The 24,998-nt window shown below is 44.6% G+C and overlaps 1 long non-coding RNA gene across 1 annotated transcript in view; it reads left to right on the top strand.

Moving 5' to 3' along the window:
- The first annotated feature begins 5,979 nt into the window (after positions 1 to 5,979).
- Positions 5,980 to 24,998, top strand: part of LOC147726165 (uncharacterized) — a 172,127-nt gene continuing 153,108 nt past the window's right edge. The window contains exons 1-2 of the long non-coding RNA XR_015309418.1: positions 5,980 to 6,023; positions 12,285 to 12,395. This is a non-coding gene — a long non-coding RNA (uncharacterized LOC147726165). The remainder of the gene's footprint in view (positions 6,024 to 12,284; positions 12,396 to 24,998) is intronic.

Genomic DNA, 24,998 nt, shown 5'->3' with positions numbered 1-24,998 from the left:
TGTCACAAATATTAAAAACTATATTCCCTAATCATAAATCAACATGTACACATTCCATATACATCAATTATGACCGGCATAATCGAGACAAACGAAAAAACAAAAAGTCTTAAAAATTATCTAATTCTATTGTACTTTGATTTCGCAAGCACAAGACCAATACTCTTGATTTGTATTTGCACCCTTCTGTGGCTGTCTTTTTCAATTGTGCTCTCCTTTAGCGTGGAGGTATTTAGATGTTTTGTATTAACTCAGTACCACCTTTTTCAAGACATGCAAATGATTTAGCTGTCCCGATATAATTTATAATTTTTCTACCTAAAAACAGATACAAATAAAATCAATCAATTTGATGTTCATTTTAAAAATTCATTTATACACTATAATGAATGTTATATGAATTACATGGCTTTCTCAGTAAGCAACTTAAATTCTCTACAGTACTGACACCTCTATATATTACATCATGTATTTAGCACACAGTTTGACTGTTACATCAAGGGAATTCCTATACAAATCTGTAGGAAGGGGGAGGCTCTAGTTGGCGCAGTGCAACACTAGCGACAAGCAGGGACTCTCCCTTCCTCGTCAGGGCTGAGGGTTACCTTCCAGACAACCTCTGCTTACCCTCTAGGTAGTGTGGCTTAAGCAGTCGTAGGCTAATCTTTGGGGCACATAGGGTTAAACACTTGCAATAGTACACCTTTACAACCAACCCACCACACAACGAGACCAGACTGTATTCTGTAAAAATATATATCTTTATATAGATTTTAAGCAGGCTTGTGAATACAGTCAACGTACTTTATGATAACGGTTGCAAGTTTACTTAGTTCAGGTTACCACAGTTCTTATGCAGTTCTCTTGAGGCCCGTAGGCCGGTGTTAACCAAAGTTCTTGTGGAGCCGGCGGCTTCCAGGGGATCTGTCCCACGTCGCGTTGCCTTCCCGGGGTCGCTGATCGTTGCGGCTCTTCAGCCGAGCAGGTCACTGGTCATCCGGGGCAGCGGTGTTCTGTGCGGCAGGGTCCTCTCCTTGTCGTTCGCTCCGACCCTGGAGGCGGCGGCTATGCGGCGGTGGCAAGTGGCAGTACGGTCCCCAAGTGCAGGACGTACCCAGCCAAGTGCCGGGGCAGCTGTGGGCTCACAGCTGGGCTGTCAGGCAGGCTACCGACCTTGCGGATTCTCACAGGGCAACTGTCCGTCTTTGCAGGTGAGTGGCTGCTCGTTATGCAGTCACCTCGAGAGCTTGGACCGGACGGGTCCTCCTTTGCTTTGCTCTCGGGCTCCCGGTGCAGTTGCGGTCACGGTGTTCGGGCCAGCGGCGGCTGGTCCTTACTTTGCTCTCGCTGTTGCTTTGGGCCCCGGTCACGGTGGTCAGGTGGATGTCGTTGCCTTGGAGGAGATTCCTCCGTCGGTGCTGCGGCGATGGTCAGCACCCGCAGTCGCTTTCTTCCAAGGGGGTAGCGTCCACTGGTCCTGGGACGCTGGTCAGGGGGCAAGTTCAGTTGCAAGCCCTTGGAGATCTCTTTAGCAGAGTTTGGCACAAAGTAAAGCAAAAGTCTTTTCGTAGTCTTTTCTTCTTCCTCTCCTTCAGCAGCCAGGCACCAGACACAGGCAAGAGTCAGCACCCTTCCTTGTCTCTCACGGTCCTTCTCGTAGGGCAGAGTCCTTCTGTGGCCCAAACCGGATCTAATTTTCAAGGAGCCGGGCTCCTTCTTTTATAGGCCAATTCTTTTGTTCTCGCAGGCCAGGGGGGCCTTTGCATAGCAACTCTCAGTCTTTGAGTACCCCAGTGGGTGTACTCCGGCTTCTGCTTTCAGTGTGAGGGGCAGGCGCATCAGACGCCCCACAGGAGGTGGAGCCAGCATTGTCCGGACAGGGGTGGCCAGAATACCTTGTTGATGGGGGCTGCGCCCTTCCTGGGCCAGGCGTCGGCAGAGTCATCCGCCGCTCCCCAGGAGGGTGGAGCCAGCATTGTGGTGGTCGAGCACAGCTACAGTTCGAGTCAAGAGGCACTCCTACCTCCCACTAAGGTGTAATCTGCGCATTCACCACCTGTCATCCCTCCAGCCCTGTCACTCACACATCCCAGACAGTCAGATACACATACCAGCAGAGGCGGGCTGAAATGGCTAAGCAAGCAAATGCTAACTTTCTAAAAGTAGCCAAAGGGGCTTCATATACTTCGATATGAAATTGGTCCCCCTGTCGCTCACCACCTCTAGAGGGAATCCTACCCGTGAGAAAATTCCCATCAGTGCACGCCCCACCACGGGAGCCGTCACTGTCCTCAGAGGGATGGCTTCAGGGTACCGGGTGGCATGGTCCACCAAGACCAGGATGAACCTGTTGCCCAAGGCTGTCTTGCGGTCCAGAGGCCCAACGATGTCAATACCCACTCGCTGGAATGGCGTACCGACCACAGGGAAGGGTTGGAGGGGAGCCTTGTTCTTCCCTCCCGTCTTCCCACTTGCCTGGCAAGTCGGACAGGTTCTGCAATACGCATCTGAACTCTTATGCATTTGGGGCCAGTAAAAGTGGGTGACAAGCCTGTCATAGGTCTTGTCCATCCCCAAATGTCCTGCTAAAGGCACATCATGAGCCAGACCCAGTAGGAAGGCTCTGAACTTCTGGGGTACCACCAGCACACGGGCTGACCCAGGTTCAGCAGCCTTAGGCTCCGAATACAGGAGGTCGTTCTCCCAGTACACGTAATGTGTTTTGGCCTGAACACCATTGGGCTGGTCTGCAGCCTGCTGCCGCATCCCCACGAGAGAAGGGCATTCTTTCTGCTCTTTGCAGAATTCCTCCCTGGAGGGTCCTCCTTCTTGCTGCCAATGGGTCAGCTCAGGCAGGTCCCGCAGTTCGGCGATCTGTTCCCCTGTAGGCTCCAGGGCATCCCCCTCAAGGTCTGCTTCCTCCTGGACCGTGGGAACTTCAGGAGCCGGTTTCCCGCGCCCCCTGCGCCTTCTCCCTAAGGCCGGTTCCTGGGCCTCTCCTTCAGGCCCCAGGACCTCTCGATCACCCCTACTGGCTGCCATTGACCGGGTGGTCACGCACGCCCAGTCAGGCAGACCCACCATCCGCAGGTGAGTCGTCTTCTCCACCTTTTCCCAAGGGGAGTGCTCCAAGTCATTCCCTAGCAAACAGTCAACAGGCATGGTTTTTCTTACACAGACCTGCAGGGTACCAGAGACCCCCCCCACTCGAAGGGAACTTGAGCCATCGGACACTGACTCTCTGAATTATCAGCGTTGATAACCCTACAGTAGGCATGGGGTACAACCTGCTCTTGAGACACCAGGTGCTGCCTCACTGCAGTCACACTGGCTCCTGTGTCTCTAAGAGCCTCAGCTTCCTTACCATTGATGATCACCACCTGCCCATATTTTTTAGTGTTAGAGGGCAGGTAGTTCGTAGGGATCATCTCACTGTCTCCTAGCGAGACTAGGGTCATGTGAACGGGATCTCCACCCCCCGGGACCATCATTTCTTCTCCCAGGTGAACGCTAGTCACTTGTCGGGGCGGAGCACCAGTGGGTGCGGGTTTTCCAAACAGGCGACACTTGGGGTCACTGGATATGTGCCCAGGCTCGCCACATTTGAAACAATTGAAGGGCCCCCTTGGAACAGGTTTACCTGTCGGGCCCCATTCTGCTTCGGAGGTGGGGGAGGCTGAGAACCCTGCTGCGGGCTCCCTTGGGAACTACTTTGGGGGCCTTTTTGGAACCCTTTCTGTTTTCCCCCTTTGTCCCCCCCACTCTTCTGCTGGGGACCCTGCCCACTCTTGGCGGAGTCTCCCACGGGACCCTTGTAGACCCTGGTGCTGAGCCAGCGGTCCGCCTCCTCAGCAAGCTTCCTCGGGTTGGACAGCTTGCTATCGATCAGGTGTTGGCGTAACTCAGGAAAACAGTGATTAGACAAGTGCTCCCATGCAATTAAATCAAAGAGACCTTGAAAATCATTAACTTTGTTACCTTTCACCCAACCATCCAGTGCTCTGCAAAAGTAAGTCACATACTCCACATACGTATTCCCAGGCCGCTTAGTAAAACATTAAACCAGTTATGTGATTGGATGGGGATGCTGCAGAATTAATTATCATGGAAAGGAACTAATCAAGGTGCAGAAAATAAAATGGATTCCCATTCAACAATTGTTCCACCCTGTACGGGAAACAACTAACTATAAATTAGACGTCAAACACGCACACAGCGCAAAATGAAGGCACCGCACAAGGTCTTCATTCTATTTAGTTGGACGACTCGATCCGAAAGTGTTGGAGCGCTTTACCTGCCATGCGCACCAGTTACTTTACCAATGAACACAGCCATTTGTGGTAAGCACGAGAAGCTTAAGTGATTGGCCCAGAATTACATGATAATGGGCCCTTGTGGAGGCTCGAACCTGGTCTCCCCCCTCCAAAGTCTGCAGCTCTGGCCGTTATGCCATACCCCGTGCAAGGACCATGCAATAATGCATGTCAAGAAGATGAAACCCTGTGTTGGCTCTAAACCAAGAATATTTCTGCTTGCCTTTGCACCGGATCGCACCTTATCTAGCTCTCCCTCAGTTTCCATACTCGAATTTCCCGCACGCCATGATCGCAAACACTGGGATGCGTTGCACTGTCTGGGGAGGCTGAAAGGCCTAGCAGGCTTCGCCTAAAATGGCCTCCGCCTGACGAGCGCCAAGGGGAGCAGGTCATTACTGAAAGCCCAGCGCCGCTAACGCACCCGCCCCGAGAGAGTGCTAACGCATGCGCCCCTGCGAGAGTGCAGCCCTCCAGGGGATGCCAGCCCGGTGCTTAACGGCCTTATAAATATTCCAGGGTGACAAACTATGATTTCGTCTGCCTCAGCATTGGGAGAATAAGCCGCCTTCCAAGATCTGTCATCCTTTCACTATTTTAGCCATTCATCCTTTCACTCTAGTGTCCACCTTTCCATCCACTTATCCATCTTTCTATCAATCCTTTCTTCCATCCTTGTACCAACTGATCCTTTCCTATTCTATTCATCTTTTCAGCCATCCATCTTTACACTCACTCTTCATTTTTTCTTTTCAACGACCATTCATTTCACTTTGCTCTTTCCTTCCTTCTTTCCTTCATTACTCTCACCTTCTGCATGCTCCCATTCGTCCTTTACATTTTCTTACTACCTCATTCTTTCTTTTCTCATGTTACATTTTTCCTACATACCTTACCAAAAAACTATTTGGTGATCTCTTTGTAACTTTGTTTTCTTGTTTGCAACATTTATTCTCCTCTCTGTTGCGGAACCTGCCTCACAGCCTTCAGCCCTCAGTTTATTGCGCTGCCTTGGCTTCTGTCTGAAGCCTGTCAGGGGCCACTGTAAAACTATTACATTCTGTAATGACCTCTTTGGCTCAGCGTGCCCTGGTGCACACTAATCAGTTGTGGCCACCTTGTAACATCGCCCATTACAGTGTAAAACAGAGCAGAACATTTACCGTTGTGGCTGAAACCTTTCACACACACTTTGTTCCCGTTTTGGCCGTTTTATTCTAATCGAAAACGATGTAAACGATTAAATCAACATATATAATCCTCCTCGTCTCAAGGTTACTCTTAATATGAAAGCAGGCATGTTTCCTCGAGTTTGGTTTCACTGGAATTAATGTGCAAATAGTGTGTAACCTGTGTCTCAGTAGTTATGGGACTAAAGAGCCAATGTTTAGGCGCTGTTTGCACTTGTTATCTGACTTGGCTCTGCTCGGTACGGTGGCTGCCTGGCTAAAGGGTTCGCATTTGAACTGCTCCCTCGACTACGCCGTCAGCCAAGATGAGATAAATGGAAGCAAGTTCGTGTTAATCCGCAGGCAGTACTCTGGGTGACCCGTCCCTTCCTGCCACTGAAAGCTCGGCCCGTCAGCGATTCTACGAATCAGTTACTTGTTAATAGCAGAGATGAATAACTATACACAGCGGGTTTAAATGTGGCCAAAGTTCTTGTTTGTGCGCTTTGGGTGGTTCTCATACATTTTTCATCTGCTGAAGGTAAGGTGTTCGTTTTTTAATACAAATTTAGTCTATTTTGTTATTTCATTTAGGATTTCTTTGGCAGGCACGTGTAAGGCCTCAATCTTGAAATACCTCTACTGAGTAACGCTATTAGCAATAAAAACAGCCTACAGAGTTCAGTATTAGATCTGACATTAGGCAAAACCTTTTGATTTTATTAAATGTATATATACCATGCCTATGCTAGGCTATGCACATGAAGCTATGACCCGCGTTTGTCACTGCACAACGGAACGCCACCAAAGGATAGCACCCATGTCTTCGCGAACATGACAGAGGGCAGTTGTACGTCGCACCGTAAACAGGGAGGCAGTCTCTGAAGTTCGAGGCAGGGTATGACCCATTTCCCAATAACGACAAACAGTCTTTTACTGACATGGGACGCCCGTGCAGCCCCCAATCGTGACCCGATCAACTAATACATGTAGATCAATATCTCTTATGGCCTAATTATACTATTCACCACTTGTAAATACGGACACCTGTAACAACGGCGCGCCCATAAAAGACTTATACTTTGCGCCCAAATATGCCATACCCACATGCAAATTTAGACACACTCGCTTCATGGCAGGGAGAGCTATGCACAATGCTAACCCTATCCGCTGCACTGCTGTTTACCTTAACCTGTTGGGAAGAGGCGCACGTGATGAGTCCGCGACCCGCGCTCGATGTGGGGACAATAGCAATAATTAACCCATGTGGGTGGGCGCCATTTTCCCTCCTTTGACCGGCGTACTAGTCTCAGCCTCGCCCTGCTACGTTTTACAGGCAATGGAAATTTGTGTGCATTAAACCTGAGGACGAATAACTACGTTCTTTCCAAGCCCTTATCCATTAAATAACCTTATGGCCCTTTATTCTGCCCCCGAATGCAGCAGTGTACAATCTAACCTTCACCATAAAAGGCACGAGGGAATTTGCCTGCACGTAGTTGCAGATGACCGGTCAACCGGCGCTACGGGAAAGCCGCGGGTAAGTGGCTTTCCTTCAAGGATTGCTCAGCAGGTTGAACAAGCGCTACATTTACGTCGCTTAAGAAGGGTGGCTGCGGTGGTAGAATTGCTATATAAGCCACGAGTCCCACGTTATGCAAGTGTGACTTTGACGCCAGTCCAAGCGTAAAGTCGCTTCCTTCCTGTCCCGATTGATGCTTCTCGTTCGTTGCGCTATTGTAAAGTTTGTTGCTACCTCTTCTGACAAAGGGCTACGGTTCAGGGCAGTGAGCTCTGCAAAAGTGTAGGCCCCGCTTCATGTCCTGTCCGCGCCCTTCCACGGAGCTCCGCTATTAACGGAGCCCCCCCTCCTAACTGAAGCCACGCATGGTACCTTTCTCACCTACGGTCTTAAACGTCCGTGGCGGAATTAAGGCAAAGCCCCAGCGTGTGGTTCCGTAGCACCGAGGCGATCCGAAGCCGATCAGTTACACGCTCTGCGCCCTAAGCTGGATCCTCCCTCTTAACGGTGGCCTATTCCTAAACCGATCTACCCACAACTAACGATCCCAACCCCGCTCCGCCTAAAACACGACCGGCAACCACCAGCCCCCCCCCGTGGTCGATACCACAGGGCCCCATCAACCTGTTCATATCCAGGGACCAGGCCGGGGGGAGGCTAGTAGGAAGCCACATACCTTAGAAACCGACGGAACACGACGAGAGGTAACAGCGGGAACAGCGCAGAGTAGCCAGGACGAAGCGCGGCGGAAAGAGGAAGGACAGAACCAGGCTGGCCTACATAAAGGCCCTAGGACCGCCCACCACCTAACTTGCTCGCCCTGCATTGGCCACCTCCAAAAGGGGGCGGCGCCCTGACCGTCGCGCTGATAATGTTTTGCTCGCGAGGCATGTGTCACTAAGACGCTGTCTCGCGTTATCTCCCCTTCGTGTCGCGCGGCCAGCGGCATTCTGCTCCCATCTGCCCCTCGCCTCGCACTGTCTCAGTTAGTATCCCTATCTTAACTACCTAAGCCACACCTTGAATTACCTTGAGTTCAGTTTCGTGGTTTTAATATGGAGCGCTTATTTTAATGGCTGCACTTTAAATGTAGACCACGTAGTATGTTCTGTGCCCCCGATAATCGGATGGTCGATCTCCTCTAAAACAATCGAAAAAGACAGTAATAAATACATGCCCCCCATTTTCTTGCTGACATCCTATGTCTATACTAATTGTCCTAGGAGAAGGAATATGGCATACCTTCCTCGAGGCGACGGCAAATCTAGACGCCAGCTTCAGCTTGTTTGCTTTCTCACCGGAGTAACGCGTCCTCGAGTACCGGGCTCCTATTTACTTTTTTAAAACTCGCGCTCTGATTGGCTTCTGCTGTCATGTGCCTACCCTCAAGAACCGAGTATCGGCTCCCTGCGGGTGATCTTGAAGCCCATTGTATACGAGGACCACGTGTCCTCTTTCGTTTCAATTTTGTATATCTTGTCCTCTCTCATGTGTTGAAAAGCGTAAGGTTCGGATGCCCAACAGCAATAGGCTTCACCCTCCTCGAAACTTTATTATTCTTGTATCCATGGAAACCACAGACACTGCCCTGAATATTATTGAAACTGGGTTTGATCTCTTATCTGAATCTGATATAGTGCGCTACACTGTCATTCCACACGATGGGATCGTATGCTAAACAACTAGAGCCCACTCACCTCTGGCTAACTCCTCCTCAGTAATCTGATAATACAGTGTGTGACATCGAGATAAATAACAGTCAGGATCCAGGCTATAAATACAGCTGAATCCTATATGCAATTTCAAGCTGATTATTAACTCGGGTATCAATCATAGATTTATAAATATACTAATTGATGGAGGTAAAGTAGGTGGCATGTTACCTACCGAGCAGATTGCAATAATACCTAGATGACTGTCTTCTAAACTTGACAGCTTATTGCTTAATGCTCACTCTCAAATTGCGCCTCTTATTGCCTGTTATATTTTTCCTAATCCATGCGACTCCTCTCTATTCCAATATTTTTTACATCTGTATAATCTTGACCCAATCTTCTCTTGAGTTTAAACCCCCTTCGACCGTGTTAAGGTGGCACATGTACCATTGCTCTCTCCGATTCCTTTGTTGGTCAATGTCGCCACCCCGTCTATTGATCGTTATTTTTTCTAAAATGAACCATGTCAGATCGTTGCAATCATGGTTCTCTTTATTAAAATGATCCGTTAAGGGGGCATTCAGCTTGTTTGTCCTGATTGATGATTTATGTTCTAGGATACATGTGCGCAATTCTCTGCTCGTTTCGCCAACATATCCCAGACCACAGGGGCATATTAATAAATATACCACATTCTTACTGCGGCAAATATTAAGTGTGGTGGCTATCAAATTTTTGCCTGAAAAAACTAAGTTCTTGCCTTCCAGACAGTGTGGACAGATGGAGCAAGTGCCACATTTGTAATTGCCTTTCGCAGACTCACCACTCAAAGTGTTTTGCTTGGTACCTGTTTCTTTAAAAGTTCTGACTAATGAATTTCTTATTGTTTTATTTCACCTAAAGGAAAATAAAGGTTTTTGCAATTGGATGTCATTGTCATAATTCAAAATTTTCCAATTGCGATTAACAATATTCTTAATTTGGTTACTAATATGTGAGTATTGGTTCACAAACACCAATCTTCCTCCTGACATTTTATTTTCTTTCTTTTTATTGAGATCTAAATGGCTATCCCTGTCATAAAATCTCGCCCTCTTTAGGGAGTTTTTAATTAATTTGTTAGGGTATCCCCTAGCTTTCAATTTTGTTTTCATGATTTCTGCATGGTGATAAAAGTCAGTTAATGTGGTGCAATTTCTATGAACTCTCAAAAACTCCCCAAAGGGGATATTGTCTTTTTGAGATCGGGGGTGATTCCTTGTATTTTGCAGGAGGGAGTTTTTATCGGTCGGTTTTGTGTTGAGTTCCACCTGCAGAGCCCCATCTCCACATTTAATGATAATATCGAGGAATTATACCTTGGTATTGCTATAATATATTTGTGCCACGCAATATGTTTCATGTGATATAGAGAACCAACATCTTTTTTTTGTCCCAAATTACTACAGTGGTGTTTGCAAAATTGAGTAGTATTTGTCATGTCTTGACTGGTACATCAACATCTCAGGAACAAGTTCTGTGCATCTCTGCTGTGATTACCGTCACTTATAAGTAACATTTAGCTGGGAGCCAATAGTAAGGTGCCAACAGTTAAGGAGAAATGGTCACTTGCAGACCTAAACAGGAAACACAGACTCAGTAATATTGAACGTGGCAATACCCTTTCACACTTCATTTCCCTCTCTTCATTAGATTTTCTGCCACCTCGTCTGGTGCTGCACCATCTTGGATGTTGATTTCTTCTAGATAGCAATAGACAGCTCAAAATCTCATGTTCACTCCTTCGATCTTAATGTGGTATTTGTTTAGCATGAACCTAGCTGACTGGCATTGGAATACTGTACCGAATGAAAGGCAGTCATTCAGTCAATGAGAAACTGAGGGTGGAGGAGCTGAGATTCAAGAGTGAAGGTGGGCTGTTACTTTGTTGTGATGGGGTGCCTCCAGTTCTTCCCTAAATTGGAGAAGGGAACACACCTGATTACGCTTACGTCAGACCTTGCCTTACCTTCCTAATTTTGCACTGATGTTCTTTTATTTGCCTGCTGAAAGTTGTCGAGGTGAATAAACACTTCAAGATTATACTTACAATTTAGTCATACTCAAAGGACCACAGACTCTGAATTCTAGTTTATGGATTTTATTATGAGGCTAAAAATAACTGGATATACACACATCGGAAAATCAACGAATGTAAGTACATACAAATCAATACAGAGCCAAATCTTTGCATATAATTAATTCGGCATAAAAGGCACAAAGTAATAAATTCAATAAGCAAGATACACCCCAAGATGGAGGCGGAATCTAAATCCTTTTTCATTAGGAAAAGTACTCACGTCAAATGGGTCAAAATAGCTTAAGGATATGGAGCTCGCCCTCAGGATGCTCCCTCTCCTCCGAAAATCTAGAAGTCTGAATTCGCTGTCCTGTGCATAATACAACAAGCATTGAAAATGAAATAGGTCTAGTCTAGTCTTTGATTAAGTTAAAGCCATTTGCTTTGCTAATGGTATTGTATAGCACAGCAAAAGGCTTTAACTAAATTAAAGGCGACACCTATTGCATTTTCAGTGCTTGTTGTTTAAATCTCACCATTTTCCATTCCAAAATGCTAACACGTGTGGGGGGCTGACAAGTATATGCCCCCCTTGTTACTCCACTGGGCGCAGCGTGTACAGGTAGGGACTCTCCAAGAGACATTGATGTATTTTATTACCTGAAGATCGGTAAGGGGGCCACAATACAGCTTTGAACATGTATTTATTAGACAATGGTCACAGCCTCCTTTGCCAACTGAGGGGGGTTTCAACGTGCCAGCCATGTGGTGGGCAGGCCAACATCTATTACGGCTAACACTAGTGGCATGGTTCGATTAATTCAGTGTTTGTAGACAAATCGCCCCACCAGTGCGGGCCCCCCCACGGCAAAGCGCAGCAGTGGAAAAGCCAGGCTAGAAACAGACATGGGCCGCTGGAAGCACTGTGGGAAGCGAGACCCGATGGTGGGACAGTGCTATGGTTACGTCCACCCCACGCACCTTCATAGCTCCTTAAGCACTTCAGCGCTTTTCCGAGAGCGGCGGACAGTCTCTTTTTTTATTTAAATGTATTTACTTATTTATTTATTATCCTCATCTCACCAAAGACTCCGGAAGATTTAACAAGTCGATTACACTTAACTGGGCGCCACTCGACTTACTGCGTTTGTCTGGCCCATCACGGCCTTCCTTTTGATCCCTGGGACTGGTATACTCATTGGACGCTTCAGGGTATGCAAGTTTGTTAACTGTTTATCAAGTGCAGGTGACGACCCCATATTAACAGAGGAAGCCAGATGTTATCAGGGGAATCCTCTTGATCTAAGCTAGCCATACATAAAGCAACTTTGAGCCAGCTTTCTCTTGTGGGGGGAACCGGATCCTTCCATTAAGTGCATATCTCCCTTCTGTATAAATAAGGTCTGTCTGAGTCAATCCTCTATCTGATCTACAAATTTCTTTTCAATATCAGTCAACATGCAAGGCAAATTGTGTCTATGAGCATATGATGTATCTAACGTAATAGTAGGCACAACATACGTAGACATTCTCCTTGTAGTAATAATTCTTTTTCATCTACTTTAGAACTGGGACTTCTGAGAGTACCACATCATAATTTGATGAAATAGTACTCACAATGGGCCTTACTATAAAACATGCTCAGCAACACACTACATGCGATGCCATACGTCCAAGGTAAGTGATGATATTGGATGCCCTCTTTGACTGATGCTGGCAGTTGATTACTCACATAACAATCTTTCGCTTCCATTGTGTCCACATATTCATACAATAAACGAGCATATGCATTCAATGTAAAATCTCCTTTTGACAAATCTGCGTGTAGCATCCAACTAGTTTCCCTAATCATATCTCTATCCTTGGCTGATGCACCCTCTTCTATGTCTGCAGTAGATGGGGTTGGTGTCATTTCATTCTTCTCAGCATCATGAGACCCAACCACAGATGTAACAATCACCAGAGCTATGACAATAGGCACCACAACAATAAGGGTACCAATTATGCATTTCTGCTTGCGTCCTTACTTCTCGGCCTCCATTTTGAATCACTGATTTGATTTGAAACGTAACTGAATTTAAAAAAGTTTTTGGTGTTCTTTATTTGTATTATTTGCAATGTCCCTTAACCCTTTCGATGCTCATGACGAGCTCAGCTCGTCATGATGCACAGTTGAGCTGTGCTGATGACGAGCTGAGCTCGTCATGAACAATGGGAGTGATAAAATATCAGCACAGGAGGGGGAAAGCGCCTAGCAGCCAAGGTGTTAATCCATTGGAATTTAGTTTTTACCAATGTCCAGTTCAACAATACTAAACCTATTGAAGAGATGTAGTCAGCCCTAACCCTCAATTCTTCTCGCTATTGAAAGTCCCTAATTTTTGTCTTCTTCCTCTTTGGCACTAGATTATCCCCTTATAAAGCTAATGAGATTTATTTTACAGTTCACTCTTCATCATTTATGATATTTGATACAAGCATAGCAAGAACAAGCTGTAGTATTTCAGCACAGATTTCTCCCGTGTCATGTGCAGTTGGCTGTCGACCAAAAGTAGGGAAAGCAACTTAGTTAAGGATCAAAAAGCATAACCTACTTAGCCTTGGAGGATCAGGAACTGTCAGAATCAGGATCCTGAAAGCATCAATTCCAGGGACTATTAACTAAAGGTCAATTGTCAGAGTGATCTCTCTCGTGACTGACTGTGCTGGTCCCCAACCTCCCAGATCGCTCCGGTCTCTGCATCTGCAGCCAGGTACGTACACTTAGGAGATGCATACTTTTGAGACAGTACTCTCTCTCTTCTGGGTCATCTTAGACCATCCGGTCTTTCTTCGGTTTCACTTTGATCGGATACAGATGTTTCAGGAATCGGAGTTAAATCTTTCTCAGATGCAAGCCTTAAGTTCAGCCTTTCTTTCCTTGTTTGCCACTTCGCTATTGCAGCATCTGCTTTCCGCTCTTCCTCTTGATCTGATCCTTCTGCACCAGGCTGTTCACTCTGCTCTGCATCACTTCCACAATATCGTCTATCCCTGAGTCTGAATTCACTTTGGGAACTGTTTCATTTATTCTTTCTTGCTTGGGTGATTGTTCCACTTCATCAAGAGTTCTCACAATCAGGCTTGTTCTTTCTGTTTCTGTTGCATTCTCGATTGCACTTCTCAGAACAAGAGGAGTTGTGTCCTCCACAGGTTCTGGGTATGTGAAGCGTGTATCCAGTTTGGCAATCCTCCACACTTCACTGCTGTACTTGCAACCAGTCGCACCTGGTATGGACCTCACCAGTGAACATCAAGGCAGCTCGTCATCACGTGCTTTCGGACAAGCACCCAGTCACAAGGGCTTAGATTGTTTCAGCGATTCTGCTCAGACACAGAACTGTGCATAGAGACTTAGGAACTCAGTGCATTAGGGTGTGCCAAAACTCACCTTAGTACCCAAAATCCCCTACCAGACTAGCAATCAGTGTGACATTAGCTCTTCGTATTATAGCAAAGAAACCAATAAGTAGACAACCTAGAACATGCGACTAAGGACTGTTAGACATAGCATCTTTGGCGTGGTTTCCCCCTATCTTTTTGCCTCTACCTCCTGTATTTTTGATGCTGTGCTGGATTTCGTTTTTGCTGGTTTAGATGCTTTGGGCACTTTGCCACTGTTGTTCAGTGTCAAAGTGCAAGTGCTCCCTGTGTTAATTGTTATTTTGATTGGTTATCCATGATTGGCATATTTGTGTCACCAAGAAGTCTCTAGTTAAGTGCACTGAGGGTGCCAGGGCAGGTGATAACAAATGCTACTAGTGGGCCTGCAGCACTGATTGTGCCATCTACATGAGTAGCCCTAAAATGATGTCTCGGGCCTGTGTGCAGTCTGTGAACTGCCGTGTCCTCCTGGTCAGATTCCCCACTTGCCAGGCCTAACCCTTCCCTTTCTGTACACATTGGTAACCCCCTTGGGCAGGGTGCAGTGTACGTGAAAGGTAGAGCATGTACCAGTGCAGGTGACATGCTCTGGTAGTGAATTACAGCCATTTTCGTTTTTCACTATTGTAAGGCCATCTTGCCCCATAGGCTATCATGGGGAATCCTGGCTACCGTGGCTACCAGCATATCTTCCCATAGGAGCAAGATAGGACATAAAAGTCTGGTATCCCTGAACTCAGGATTTAATAACACATCTTTTAGGAATGATTGTTTTTAAATCCTGTGTTTGAGAACAGTACTTTTAGAAAGTTGCTGTTCTCTTGTCTGACCTTTCTGTGGGCCTTGGCCTGTTTCTGAATTGACTGCCTGTTTGAGAGTGACAGAGGCTGGGAGCCCCCAGTAGGTTGGCGGAGTCAGCCCTAGGCTGAATGACTGCATCTGGATCTTGAGTGGTGGGATGGGATAGCACCTGGGACTGAATAGGGCTGTGCCTGCCTCCCACAATGCTGGCTCCACCTCCTGTTGGGCGACTGACGACCCTGCCGCTCTCCCTGGAAGGAAAGGAGAGGTCAGGAAAACAAAGTGCTCAAGGAATACCCAGAACTGGTTCAGACCGGGCTAAGAGCCCTCCAAGACAAAGGGATCAAAGATTTGTAGGGGTATAAGCACAGGACCCCTGACTACAGAAAATTAGATCATCCTAGAATCAAGAAGGAACCTCTGCCAAGGAGAAAGCTGAAACTGAAGAAGGAAGATTGTCCTGCTGTTTCTCTGCTGGACTGACCTGCTTTGGATTTGCTGCCAAGGAAATGGGAGGGACTTTGCGTTGTGCTGTGTCCCCTTGCTTGAAGGAATCTCCAAGGGCCTGAGACAAGATGACTCCCTGTTAAGAAGTCCCAGGAACAAAAGGACTTCACCCACAGCTTCCCTGAACTCTGCTGAGAGAGGTCTGTCCTTCCTAGAGTGCCTGGGCCAATTGTGGTGCCTCTGGAAGTTGTACATGTGTTGGGAATCTGGACTCGAACATTTGAAAGACTTTCTGCAAGTTTTCTTGCATCGCTTGCTTGAGGAGCGCATCACCGTCAGTGCGAGGAAGTTCCCCCCGCTACGAAGGCCGAGATCGCCGCAGCAACGGTTGCTGCTGCCAGAGTCGTCGCATCCTTCGTTTGCGGGATGCACCAGTCCATTGCCGGAAGTTTACCATCGCTGCGAGTATCGTCGCAGAGCCTGACGTCACTGGGTGGGATCGTCGCATCGCTGGCTTGCGGACCGCATCACGTCGCTGTGAACATTGTCGCAGATCCATTGCATCGTAGAGCTGCGAGAGGAAGATAGCCGCTGGACCATGCATTGTCGCCCCGGAGATTGTCGCAGCCCCAAAGATCATCGCATTGTGCCGTTGCTCGATTTTTCACTACGGAACCTCTGCACCGGAATCCATACAAGGTATCGCATCCCTCCCCGTACAGACTGTAGTCAACTCAACATGCCCGCTACATTGGAGAAGTGTGGCTCAATGGTTAGAGCTAGGTCAGAGGGAAATCCCTGGGAATGTACTATGGCACTATAGCAGTTGTTTGCTATATTGCTGTATAGATTCTAACCATTCATGCGATCATTCATTATGCTATTCTAACACGGGCAATAATTCCCCAACAACGGGGAACAATAGTTCAAGAGTTCCACACTAAAAAGTGAACGTTCACAGTCTGTTTACTTTATTATAAAGTAAAAAACCTCTGGTTACACAAACTTACACAGAAATCAATTAAAAGTTCAGAGACAAATCTTTGAACAGGTACAGTAAAATTTAGACAAATAAATAACAGTTCATTTCACAAGGAAAACAATATCGCAGTCAAATAAAAATTATGCAACACAGGAGAAGAATAATCATCACAGATTGCACAAGAAAAACAATATCACAATAAATGAAAATTATGCAACACAGGAGAAGAAGAATCATCACAGATACAATATAGAAACAAATAAATCCTATTCACAAACCCCCTAACACTGTGGCCTTAGGATACTCCTGCCACTTTTCTGAATCCACTGGCCCTTTCTCAGATACTGGTGGGATGGTAGACAGTATTAAAAATACATTAACATCTGTTACTCCCTTGGCCTTGTTTGGATTTAGTAACAAATGCGTTGACGCGTTTCGGTGTTATACTACTCGATGTTGTAACACCTTCATCAGAACCTGCTGTCTCTTTGGGGTCACCGGCTTGTGGATGTATATTTAAAAGTCTCTGTGGGGATATACGGAGAATGAAACAATATCAATTTTTTGGGGGTATGTTACAAAGTACCTATTCTTCAACATCTTGGTTATTGTCCCCCATTTCAACAATCACTACTACTGTTTACTTTAGTGATAGGTGATGTATTTGTACAGGCTATACCAGTTAGATCAATTTATGGTTCTGGATATTTTTCATCAGATACATAGCTAATCAAATAGTTGCCTTCTCATTCTATATAGAGTTCATATTACAACCGATTTGTTGGCCCTTTATGATTCACATGACTCCTGTGGTTTTCGGTTGTACCCTCCGTTTCTTTTTAGTGTGGAAGTAAAAGGAGGCTACAAGGGGCATTCAAGTTACCTCATGCTCATTGTATCATTCACACTACTATCCTCTTATTGGGCTGTCATTCATCATTGTATCACTCTTACCCCATTTCTCTGGTGGCCAAAACCCTTGGGGAGAAGATAGCCGTCCGTGCACCTTCTTCGGACTAAGGCTGTGCAGTTTTTTTTAATATACCTGTGGGATGAGAGTTGACTTTCATTGATTTTTTATAACTACTTTATTTCGATTTAAAGGGTCTTTCCTCCTCCCCTCTATTTACCTAAGGGTTAATGCCACTCCTCAAAATCAGTGAGTCTTTCTGTTCTTCAACAATCAGGATGATTTAGGACACCTCCATGAGTTGGAATCCTTAAAAAAAAAATCTTTTTTGGACGATATCTGCGTAGGCAAACAGATTATAGTTAGCCATTGTCCCTGTACAGTACTCTGCCTGTTTTTGGTAGCAGATCTCCTCGCTTCTTACCTTTATGTGAGTTAAAAAGTTCTCGTGAACGGGCATATAGGGATTATTTTCTCTCGTTTAGGGACTGGATATGTCCTATAAGTAAACAAAAATGCTATCAATTTATGGTCTTCTAATCTTTTTCTATTTAATGCCATCAAATAGTGCTAGTTTTAGTATCTGTTGGACTACTGCAAACCTCCAGTCCTGTTTTGCCCGTTATATATACCACCTTAATCTTTCAGACCCTATGGCTGCTCTAATCAGCACTCTGTTTGCTCATTTCCCTATATTCACTAAGGGCAGATTATCTGACAGAGTCCTTTATAATACTGCATAACCTATCGATGGTAATAGTGTTTATCTACATGATAGTATCCTGACACGTCTTATATTGCCACAGCCTTTCCGCTTATTAGTATAGGTTCTCAGGATGGTCGCCATACTGTTTCACTTCGTATTACTCAGTGCTTTCTACGGGGGTTTTTTCCCTGCCTCCAATCTAGAGCCCTTCCCTTTCCCTCTAACTTCGCGGACCCTAAAAAAGAAGAAGCCTCCCGCCTCCGCTTACCTCTTTACGGGTTTCGTAGTGCCTCTGCCGCGTTATTCTCCCTCTACGGACACACGCTGTAAGCGTGTTGTTTTTATAATGCGGGCCGGTTCTCAATTGCGCTCAGCTGAGCTCAGCTGTAGCTCGCGCATGCCTAGGTTTGTTTGGCTATTGGGCTCTAATGTCGGCGCCATCTTGATATGGTGTGTAACTTTGTTTGGTTACATGTGGGACGTTTATAAATTAACCTTCGTTCTTTTATTATGCGCTCCTATTCTTATTGTGTGATTTGTTATTATAGTTATTTTTATTGCTCCACGCTGGATTATTTTTTAGATGACTTCTTGGTAATTATTGTTTACTTTTTTATTTTCGACCGTATTTTATGCATACTGCGAGCCGTATCGTTTTTACCGCTCAGCTTAAACTCGCGCATATCTATTCGTGTTTATAATAGACCCCCAAAGTCAGCGCCATTTTAGTATGGTGTAAGCTGTTATTTGGCGAGATTCGAGTCATTTGTACTCTACCCTTATACCTTCTAATGTATGATCCTATTTTCATTATTTTATAATATTGACTATCAATGGGTGGTTTACATTTCTAAAGTAGCTTTCTTATTATTTTAGCTTCCCTTTTTGTTTCCACTTCGTATAAAACGAACTTATAGAACCTACGGTGTTCCAGTTGCTTTCCATATCATCTCATTTCGAGTGGAGTTACCTGACAGTATGTATGTTAGTGTCTGTGTTTTGCTTATAAGTTCTATTGTGGAATTATATATGAGGGCTCCTATTGTGGAGTTCTATATGAGAGCTCCTATATTTTATGATTGGTTAGAGCGGCAGACCCTGATGCAGAGGTCTGGCCCGGGCAGGGTTCAATTCCCGCCTCGGCCGGTCTTTGCTGGGTCTTGAGCTCTAAATTCCTCTGACCTGATTTCTCGCCTCGGTGCATATCTAATCATGGGTCCCACGCTGCAACTCTGGGCAATAGCTTACTTAATCTCCACAATGACCCCAACAGCGCTGGGATGCCTGGCTTCACCTTGGGGATGCCCAGGAGTGGACATTTCAAACAGAAAAGCCAAGAAGGGTTCCTTAGCGGTATGAGTACAAGCACCGGGAGACCCGGTCCGGGTAGCTGTGCGCTATACAAGTACAATACATTTTTTACATTTACATTTTACATCGAGCAGGGTTGTCGCATCGCCTCCCCAAGGTCTCAGAAGTGACGCATCGCTTGTTTTCCACCGCACCAGCTTCTGTTTTAGAACTTTGTCGCATTTAAAGGTACTGCTGGCTAAACGTGACGCAACGGTGAACTTTTCACACAACTGCGGATTATTTTATCACAACTTTAAGAACTCTTTTGTAACCATATTCTTGAACTGTGTATGTTGGATTTTTGTCATTTTGGTCTTGTGTAGTTTAGATTAAATACCTTTTCTAAACTGTTGTGGAGTCAGTTTGTGGTGTTTTCACTGTGTTACTGTGCGTGTTGGTACAAATACTTTTACACATTGCCTTTGATAAGCCTTGACTGCTCATGCCAAGCTACCAAGGGGTGAGCAGTGGTTATCTCAGAGGGTTTCCTCCTTACCCTGCTAGAATCAAGGGTCCCTATTTGGACAGTGGTATCTATCTCTGCCAACTAGAGACCCCAGTTCTAACAAGGACCATCTCCGGAATGGTGGGAAGTGTGAACACTCTTTTGTTATACGTTCATACCAGTCCACAACAGGAGTAAAATAGAGACACGGTAAGGTTAAAATGTTTATTTTAACGACGTGATCTCAAGTGCAGTATTTTAATCAACATAAGCATACATATGATTAAGAATATTATGGTCAGCATGGTTACAATTCCATAAAATACAAAAGGAGGAATCATATTATAATAATAGTGCAAACAGGTGATAAAAAGCACCTATTTTAAGCACCCTCCCTATCTAGGAACTATGTATTATAAAAGTATTGAAGGTCTCTTGAGCTTTCTTAGGGGGACCCCATTTACCTGTCTACTCAGTAAGTGTAAATTACATCAGGATCGGTTAGTCTCTCTGCAGGCCTGAAATTTTCCAAGTGTGTTCATTTCTGGCAAGTGTGCTTGATAAAGGCGCCAGAATCCTACTTGACTTGCAGCTGCCAAATTGTTATGTCTAGAATGTGTTACACGGTTATGACGATAAACAGCTCGCACGTTACGATAACCTTGGTGGCTCAGCACTCACTGTACAGACTGGGGACACGATGTATGTCTAGAGATGTCAAAAAACAAACCTTTTCTCATGTATAGACCTTCGTTTGAGCTAACTGCAAAAACAGCTAAGCAGTGTCGAGTGCAAAAAAGCAGCAAAAGGAAAAATGGCGTTTAAACTCCTAATAAGCCATGCTAGCTTAACATGCATGGAGAAAGAGGCCCATACACCACAATACAAGATCATGTAGCACTTCTCTTGAGGTGGATGCAGTCGCAGCCTCGACCTGGTGGGACACAGAAGTAACCACATCAGACAGTCCCTTACAATAATCCATAACCAAATCATCTGTGATGTTTATCAATGCTGTAGCTGGCACCATAGGCAGTCGCATAGCTCTACCCATCAATATTTCGTGGGTAGAGAGCCCTGTTCTTCTATCAGGTGTACTACGCAGACTCGTCAACACCAGTGGCAAGGCATCAGGCCATTCCAATGAAGTTGACAAACACACCTTTGACACTCTCATCTTGATTGTGCCATTTATTTGTTCCACAAGACCAGAAGCCTCAGGCCTGTAGTTGCAATGCAATTTTTGGTCAATTTTGAAAGCTGCACACAATAATTCCATAAGTTGGCTATGGAAGTGTATTCCTCTATCTGTCTCCACCGAGGTCGGAAATCTGAATCTCTGTATCAGTTCCCTTAAAAGCAGTTTTGCCACTGTGAGACTGTCACATCGTCTAGTCGGATATGCCTCAACCCAACGTGAAAAGATACACACCACCACCAAGACATATCACAGCCTATTGCATCTTGGCAACTCAATAAAATCCAACTTTATCCTATTGAAAGGACCTCCTGATCTTCCAATGTGACTCATCGCAAACACAGTTCTTTTTCCCACATTCATTTGTTGACGTGTAACACACAGATGACAGACTGCTTCAGCATGCACATGAAATCGGGGATTAAACCACGTTTGCCTAAACACTCGTACCTTGGCATCTCTTCCAAGATTAACTGCTCTGTGAATCTGCCTTGCCATTGGGCTCAATAAACAGTTAGGTAACACTGCTCTTTCATCTGTTGATATCCAAATGCCATCATCTCTCTTTTTGCAGCCTGCTCTTACCCATGAAGCAGCTTCCTCCTCTGAGACCTCATCCTGCAGCCGCTTCACCTCATCCCATGCATGAGCCACATCCAACATCATGTTGAGCTCGGTCTCTTTTGCACTTTCTCCTACATATCCTCCATTGAAAATGCAAACATATAGTGCACAAAAACAAGCTATTTTGTCAGCATAGGTATTACACTTGGTGACAAAATCTTCTCCTTTCCTATGAGCTGCACATTTCACTACTGCTATGGGTTTGGGTCTCTGTAAGGCCTCTAATAACTGACATACATATTCTCCATTTTGGATAGGGGATCCTGATGACGTTAAAAATCCCCATTGAGACCATAACTGTCCGAAGTTGTGAACCACTTTAAACCCATATTGACTGTCTGTATAGATAGTTACTCGAACTCCATGTGCAATGCTACAGACACGTGTCAGAGCAGCAATTATGGCCACTTGAGCAGAATATACTCTGTTCAAACGGGCAGCTTCGACCACCTCCACAATAGTACATACAGCAAAAGCTGCTCTCAGACACCCTTCACTGTCTCTTAGGCATGAACCATCTACAAAAAGGATCAAATCAGGTTCATCAACAATGTCAGGTCTCTTGTGGAAGAGGAAACAATGTAGCGGGGTTCAAAGTAGTACAGCTCTTTAAAGTACAATTTTCAGAAGCTAATATGACTTGTTCATACTTTGTAAGCCTATTGTTTGTTAGATGTTGTGTCTTTGTCCTTGCCATTAACAGTTCTACTGAATGTGGCACATACACAATAAGCGGGTGACCCATTAATATGCTTTCACATCTATCAATGCTGACACCTGTTGCAGCAACGATTTAAGGCATCCGGGCAACGCAGAAGCTACAGGTTCTAAAGTAGCTGAAAAGTAAGCCACTGGCCTACAAGCTCCTCCAAGTGTCTGCACTAGGACCGCTAATGCACATCTGTAGAGAAACTGACACGTAGTTAGGTTAAGAAATGTAACTTTATTCAAGCAAAGGATCCAGACGAAGACGAGGTAGCTTCCAGGTTCAAACGCCTTTCTGCGTCTGCCCGGTAAGAGCTCCTAACCGTCCCATTACCAACGTATATATATATATATTGTAAATATCAACACGTTTACTTTGCATGCCTAAGCGCACGCCACGTGAAAGCCAGGAAAGCTTCACGAGAAACGGAACAGTAATAAATAATAAGCCAACACTACACTTCCCCCTCTTTTTTCTAAAAAAAACCAATCAGTAACAAACAAAATCTTGCAGGGCACGTGGCGTCTTGAGGACTCTTTTTCCAAAAGAGTTCTTTTTGTCTGCATCTTCCAAGAAATTTCCCAATGCTTGTTGAGATTCCTCAATGGTTGTTTTCTTTCCTTTGGTTTCTCGTCGGGAAGAATTTTGAACAACATCATGAGGAACTCCAAGGACTGGTTGTTTGCACAGAGCAATTCTCTTGAGATTCCAACATTTTCTATCCTGCAAAATGACAGCATGTTTTTTGATTCGAACAATACGTTGAGGACTATAAAATGTGCTAGTGCCTTTTGGAACAAAACCAGGTTTCCTAATTCTGACCCATTGACCAATTGACAAATTCACATTTTGAGAACTATGTTTCTTGCCATAAAATTTTTTGTATTCATCATGTTTATGATGCAAGTTTTCAATGACCTCTGCAGAGGACCAATTAACTTCACCATGAGTTTTTATCCACCCTGGAACCCATTTTGATCTGGGTTTCCTTCTTCTCACGAGCTCAAAAGGAGAAAATTTAGTAGCATCAGACCAAAGAGTTTTGAACACTTGAATCTCCCAAGGAACATCATGTTTTAAGGCCAATTGAATGGCACCTTTTAAAACTCTTTTATATCTTTCAATTAAGCCACGTTCACTCGGGTTATATAAAGAAGTGGTTTTATGGAGAATACCACACTTATTTAAATAACTGGTCATGTTATCAGAAGTAAATTGTACCCCAATGTCGCTGATGATCAAAGCAGGAGTACCTTCATTGAGAAAAACCTCATCAAATAACTTTTATTACGGTGTTAGTGTCTAAATTCTTTATGATTTTGATTACAGGCCATTTAGAGAACACATCCATCATAGAGATGACATATTTTCCTCAGCTACCAATAGAACCCATAATATAAACTGCCACGTTCTGCCAGGGATATTCTGGACACAATAAATCACTCATTGATGGCTTCAAAGTTTTAAGAGACTTGTCAGCAGAAGCACATAACTCACACTATCTAACTGCTCTCTCTACTTCGATGTCTATACCTGGCTACCAAAATTTACTTTTAATAATGGATTTGCTTTTTATAAATTCCTAGATGGCCTTCATGACATAAGGAAATTATTTTATCCCTAACCATAAAAGGTGCAACCAATTTATTATCTCAAACAAGGTTACCATCTAAACAAACCAATTTATTCCTTACCTCTCAAAATGCTTTTTGTTCTTTTAACTCAACTTTACGTGGCCATCCAAAACTTACAAACTCCATATTTTCCTCAAATTGTCATCTTTCTCTAAAGCTACGTCCCATTCAGACCTTTGAATCGAATCAATTCCATGGTCCCATAACCAAGCGACTTGAACATCATCCATAAGATCATCTTGATTTTCAACCAGCTGAGTTGAGAATCTTGAAAGAAAATCTGAAATGGCATTGTCCTTCCCTGGAATATAAACAACTTTATAGATATAATCTAAAAGTCTCACAGATATTCTCGCTAATCTGGCAGAAACATTGATCATACCAACATTGGATACCACCTTAACTAAAGGCTTGTGATCACACTTGATGATAACATCCTTGCCCGAAACATAAGTTCTAAAATGTTTCAAAGACCAGGCACAAGCTAAAGCTTCACGTTCAATGACCGCATATTTACACTCAGCAAGAGATAAGGATCTGGAAGCATACCCTACAATTAATTCTTTACCATTCTCATCAAGTTGGGAAAAAACAGCACCAATACCAGTAGCACAGGCATCAGTAGTGATGATATTTTTGCCACACGGATCAAAACCTGGAAGAGCAGGAGATTGAGCAAAAGCAGTTTTAATGTCTTCAAATTCTTTCTTACAAGAATTGCACCACACAAATTCTGTTTTAGCTGTTGGAAGTTGTCTAATGTGAAAAGTTCTAAAAGAGAATTTTTTTAGGAATTTCGAGAAAAACTCCACCATACCAAGAAATGATTTCACATCATCTTTACTTTTGGGATTAGGTGCATCAGTTATAGGGGAGACTAGCTTATCTTTGGGACGTATACCTACTGCACTAATTTCATGTCCCAAATAGTTTACACTAGAAGCAGCAAACTTGCATTTAGAGTACTCTACAGTTAATCCAAATTTGTTTAGTAAGGAGAGTACCTCTATAAGTTTTAAATTTGTGGTCATCATTGTTCTTCCCCATAACT

Source organism: Lissotriton vulgaris, chromosome 3_1, assembly GCF_964263255.1.
Source record: "Lissotriton vulgaris chromosome 3_1, aLisVul1.2, whole genome shotgun sequence".
Lineage (NCBI taxonomy): Eukaryota > Metazoa > Chordata > Amphibia > Caudata > Salamandridae > Lissotriton > Lissotriton vulgaris.
This window is presented reverse-complemented; position numbering and strand designations above follow the sequence as displayed.